Source organism: Anastrepha ludens, chromosome 2, assembly GCF_028408465.1.
Source record: "Anastrepha ludens isolate Willacy chromosome 2, idAnaLude1.1, whole genome shotgun sequence".
NCBI lineage: Eukaryota > Metazoa > Arthropoda > Insecta > Diptera > Tephritidae > Anastrepha > Anastrepha ludens.
In genome coordinates, this window is record NC_071498.1 from 115,102,289 (window position 1) to 115,108,288 (window position 6,000).

A 6,000-nucleotide genomic window follows, 5' to 3' on the forward strand; every position below is an offset into this window, starting at 1 on the left:
AAATTTGTATCCTATCTAAATTTCCGTTAGTTTGACAGCGTAAATATGTTAATAGTTAGTTATTTCAGCTCATTTACAAACTTTAGCTTGCAGATTCCTTAAATGGCCAAACAATCCGAGACCAAATAAGACTTTCTTTTTTGAATTTTGGTCGAAATTTAAAACATATGTACACATACAAGTGCAATCTTGTAAATAGTTTTTAAAATATTTTTAAAGTGGAATAGAGAGCCTTGAAATAAAAAGTGAATACTTATTTTTTATTTATTTTTAACACATACTTTATTAATGAAGTAAAATAATATCCGAAACAACTTATAAAATCAAAAATCCTCCACTGAATACTTAAAACTAAATTCAAACTCGCAGGTACTTATTTCCTAGTTTGTCGCGTAGAGCTTTTACAGTCCGTATCAAAAGAACAGAACTGGCTTTTTTCTTGCAATTTCAAGATATATTTCGTTCTACTTTTTACTGCATAACAGTCCCACTCAAGCGCTAAGCCGCCAGTGCCAACTCAGGTTAGTGTCGTTCGAAACTTTCACGTAAACGCAACCAAACAAAAATGAGTGTGAAGTACGCGAAGCGTTTTGAGGCGGTATTTTTATGCACGCATTCGAAAGGACCGAAATTATCTTACGCCGCCAAAGCGATTAAAAATTAAAAAAGTGGTTTGTGATGTGGAATCAGCGGTATAAGATGCACAAAAATGTTGACTTTTCCGAGCGCGGCTTGAGGCGAGTGATGACAAAAAACAGGACGAAGTAATCGTCCAACTTTTTAAGCGGGACCCTTCTTTGTGACTACGCCAAGCACGATTAGCTCTTGCTAAAAAGGGAATAGAAGTGAGTATCAACACCAGCGAACATATCCTACCGTCCCACATCCTCAAAACCACTGCTCTCAGAAAAACACATTGAGAAACAACCAAACAAGAAAATGGCGTCACAGTATTAAATTGGCCTTCCCAGTCCCCAGACGCCAACCCCATTGAAAATGTGTGGAGAACTATGAAAACGTATCTTGCCGGAAGACCAGTCTATGGTTTAAAGCAACTCGTGCGTCAAGTTCGCAAAATCTAGTCCCTACGCAGAAAAGCTGGTACAAAGCATGAAGAAGATGCCAAGCTATACTCGACAACGATGGAGACTACGCGGCTTATTGAGTAATTGCGACTCGTAGCTTTGTACATACTTTCATGTAAAAAATAATGTAAATATATATCTTTTATACTTCATGAATAATCGCAGTTCCTTTTTTCTGACTCAGACTGTAATTGCTTTTTTATTGTTGATCATATATTCCACCATGACATCTTTTTGGCTGGGGTTGAGTTTATTACAAAATTTATTACAAAAACCACATTTAATTATAAGTATATTCTCACAATTTACTTACATCACTGGTTAAATTCGATCGTTTACTGGCGGCTGTTGGTGTTCGAAGCATTTTCGATGAGAAAAAAATTACGCTGATTTTTTGACAATTTTCTTTTGTTTGCACACGAGGTTGGGTATTAAGAAAATTCTACCTGATTTTTCACTATTTATTTACGCATCGGATGAAAAAGAATCCAAAGTTTGCTTCAAAAAAATTTTATTTTTCACCATATCATCCTTGGGTGTGATCATAAGAAAATTCTCTCATACACTCACACTGGTGACAATACTCCAAAAATCAGAACAAGAGAATAAATACTCATTTTCATTACTAATTACACAGTGAAGATGAGAGTGAATTCCTAGTATACATATGTATTTACGTATGTACGTACGTACATACATATTATGCTTGTAAATTTATTTTGAGGTGCATCTAAAGATAATGAAATTCCCTAAAGTTAATTGAAAACCGCTCTCGATCATTGGCGAGGGTTTGGCGTAATCTTAAAAGTTGCTAATTAAATTAGACACTCCTTTTGGCTGCCTGCAATTGCAGACGAAGCAGAAGAAAATTTAGTATTTCGTTGTTTTTAAGTATTGTACATACATACATACATACGTATATACATAAATATGTACATATGTGCATGTGCACAAGAAGGGAAATTGTTAATCAAACAGACACGAAATAACCTCGAGTTGAGACGAATGGAAATAGAAATTAGAGACGAAGAAATGAACCTCCAATGCATACGAGCACAAAATTGAGCGCTGGAAGGGATATACCGATTCGGGGCATCGCACACGTGCTATGTATGAATGCACTTGCATGCACGATAAATTGTTGAAATTGGTTTTGACGCTCGCTTCCAAGTGTGTACCATACAATCAACAATATTCAGTTGCAAGCGATATGACTACATACGAACGTACAAGTTTGTGGAGCTTCGCATTCAATTCGCTACTGTTAGCAGTCTTAATGAGCGGGGCGTTGGGACATTGGATATTTGAGTAGATTCTCGACGTTACAAAGCTTAAGAGGAATTGAATGAAATTGAAAAATGGCGAAAGCTTGTTAAAACAAGTATCATCAGTAGCAAGCTGCACTAGCTAGGAATTTTTGTGCACTAGAAGAAGTGCAGAGATGCAGTAGCTCCTGCTAGAGGTTGCCAAGTGGAAAGTGGGCCAGTTGAAAATGAAAAACACCAAAGAGGAAAGAACGCTAAACAAGGTTTAAATACAAATAAATACACATAAACGAAAGTATTTCACTTTATCGATTCTTTGATTTGTGCAGTATATTGAGAAAGCCACTGGTGCGGTAGCCAAGAAAGCGAGTGAAAGGGGGGAATACATTGTACGTGAGATGAGACTACGGAACTTAAGTTTATAAATCTGGCTATTTTATAATTTGTAAAAATTGCCAAATTTAGGAAATGTTCAACTTTGTCTTATGTGAAATTGTAAAGGGTGTTTTTGTTTTTATGTGAAAAACCTTAAGTTGGTATGACTTCTTTATTTTACAACCGATTTAACAGTTTTTCGTTAATTTGAGATAAGTTTAGCTTTAAAATTCATTAGATTCACGTTGCTCGAATATTGCTCATGTTGATTTTGAAGAACTATTTATTTTGCAAGCCTTTGTTAGAACACCATTGTAACCAGAAAATATCGCCGTTTTATATGCTTCATGGGCCGGTAGAATCATTGCCCACCTCGTTCGTGAGATGACTACTTTGGAATATTTTGTCTAGGAACACGTAAACTTGTATGCCCCCGCCGATAAACCGGAAACTGTTGAACACTTGAAGGACAACATTTATATACTTAAGCGATAATCTACACTTAAGTGACCCAGGTTAGGTCAGGTTATGGTGGTAGTCGGTCTGTACGACCAACGTAAGGATGATTTTACCAAGTTTGGCCTTTAGCTATGGTGAAAAACAAATATGCGAGACTAACTTCGGCTGCTACGTCATCGGAGATTCCGCTGCCGAATGCTGCCCGGTCATTTCACACGTATTCACACACTCGTCCAATCAGTCGTTGTTTAGATGGCAACAAAGCCACATGAGCGAGGCTGTGTTGACTTGTTTTCGTATATCACCAATAAAATCTCAGTTTTTTCTAAACAAGCCGATTCGTAATCCCTGCTACGTCCGCCTATCAGCTGATTCTGTAAAATTCCCTGAGAGCCGCAACCAACTCACTTAGACCTCACAGGGCAGTTGGAATACCACTGTGCGACATGGGAATCTAATTTAATTTTCTTCTTGCAACCATTTTGTGGAAGCGCAGGATTGGAAAAGAATCTACCTAGAAAACCTGCCCTGGTTTTACCTAAGGCGGGACAATTTCGAAGAAAATGCTCAACTCATCCCATCTCTACAACTTGTGCAATATTCATGGGAGAAAAGGGGAGTGTATTTCTGCCATGAAAGAGCTCCTCACAAAAAAAAACAATATCTGCCGTTCGGAGACGGCTTGAAACCAGGCCCGACGAGAGGGGGGGGGGGGGATCGGGTACTTTTTCCCCCGGGCCCGGAGTTTTCAGAGGGGCCCGGACTCGAGATTATACGTATTTATATGAATTAGACATCATTTGAAAGGGTCCGCATTTGCAATTTTCCCCCGGGGCCCGGATTTTCCCCCGGGCCCGGATATGCTCTCTACGGCCCAGCTTGAAACTGTAGGTCTCTCCATTTGTGTAACAATATCAAGACGCATGCCACAAAAAAGAGAAGAACCTCGGCCAAATCCCCAATTATATATACAATATATTATATACATATCAACAATTATAATTATTTTAAGATACAAAGAGTACGACTTTCGAGTATGGACTTACGGTGAATAGAAATAGAAAAACGGCATATATGTTGTGAAAAGTGTCTAAAGACAGCAAGTGGAGAACTCAGACTGAATTGGGGTAGTACCCAGAACTGAAATCCATGTGCAGCGTAATATTAACTGACCATAGGATCAACTCGTTTTTGGTACGAGTTAAAAGCAATACTTTTTTGTCTGTTATATTCGAGTTAATAAGATTTTGCATAAGTGTTGCAAAATGCATTTTTTTATTTACGGATGACGACCGAAGGATAACTTACGGTTGTGTCAAGTCAGGTAGCTATTACCAAGGCCTGCTATATCAGTAAGCGTAGCAGCCAAAATGAGAGCCAAGTTATAGACCCACAACTATGCGACAGCTAAAGAGAAGAGAAGATGAGCACTTCTCCTGAAGGGTTTTACATCAAAGTTTCAGGGCAATCAGAGCAAAATTAGGGGAGTTACAGCACTTTTAAATAGGAGATTTGACAGTTTTGTTGTTTTACTACCGATTTTCATGATTTTCACATATATAGAAAGGCTGACGTTTCTGTAATTACGTCTCGGAATTTCAAGCCAATCGGAGCAAGGCTGAGCGAGTTATAGCGCTTCTACTGCAGTGAAAGATTCAGGCCAATCAGAGCAAAATTGGGGAAGTCACAGCACTTTTACATAGGAAATTTGACAGTTTTGTTGTTTTACAACCGATTTTCGTGGTTTTTGCTGGTGCATCTACAATTACATGTCGATCTTTCGAGCCAATCGGGGCAGAGGTGAGGGGTTTATCGCACTTTTGCTGAAAGGTTGGGGGAGTTACAGCACTTTTACCGAGGAGATTTGACAGTTTTGTTTATTCCACCTCAGCCTTCCTGCAGCTGGCAAAAAGAGGGCTCGAAGTAATGCCGAGTCTCACAGCATGCATAGTTCACGGGCAGTAGCCTGTAAGAGCACCCACGAAATTCGATAGCTGAGGCTTTGTTAACCTTAGAGATTGCTCGCGATTGCTTGTGTATTAGCCAAGCGCTCGATGAGTTGACGCGAAACTCATCAATCCAAGAGCAGACCACTAGTAGTCAAGGGTATCCAAATCCTCTAATTTCGTGGTTAAACTAAATCACTGATGTCTTGTCTAGTCAGCTTAACCGTCTCGCAGTTCCCTTTACTGTCACTCTGATGAGGTAACCAGATGACCCTTATATCAAAGAATTCGAATGCGATTGAAAGCGAAGTCATGCATTCCGCGGCCAGTTTCGAGTACCCCATCATTGAGCTCAGGGCCCTAATTGCTACGTGGCAGTCGCAGTAGATATTTACTTCCGTCACAGTTATTAGACAAATTAGCAGCGAATCAAATGCTTGTTTGATTGCGGCTACCTCTACTTGGAACACACTGTAGTGATCGGGAGCCCAAGCGTGCGAAGCGAACCCCTCGCAGAATACTCCTTGGCCAACCCTTCCTACAGCTTCATGCCATCCAAGCACAGATTCACCATACCTAGTCTCCAAATGCTGCACTCCACCTACTCTTACGCACGCGAGTAAGTTTATGTTCTCTGCCCTTGATGAAATGTGTGTGCAGATGGTAGTAAGCGAGGGTGTACATCCATCAGCTCTGAATGGAATGAGCCTAAAGTTTCTGAGTATACTTAAATATTCATAAGTTAGTGTAAGTCTGTAGCCCGAACGTCTTAGTCTGATTGCGGCACATGCAGCGGCAATTTTGCTGGCGATGTCGGCATGCATCACATTTAGTAATGAGTTAAGAGCTAGGGTAGGAGTAGTTCGAACC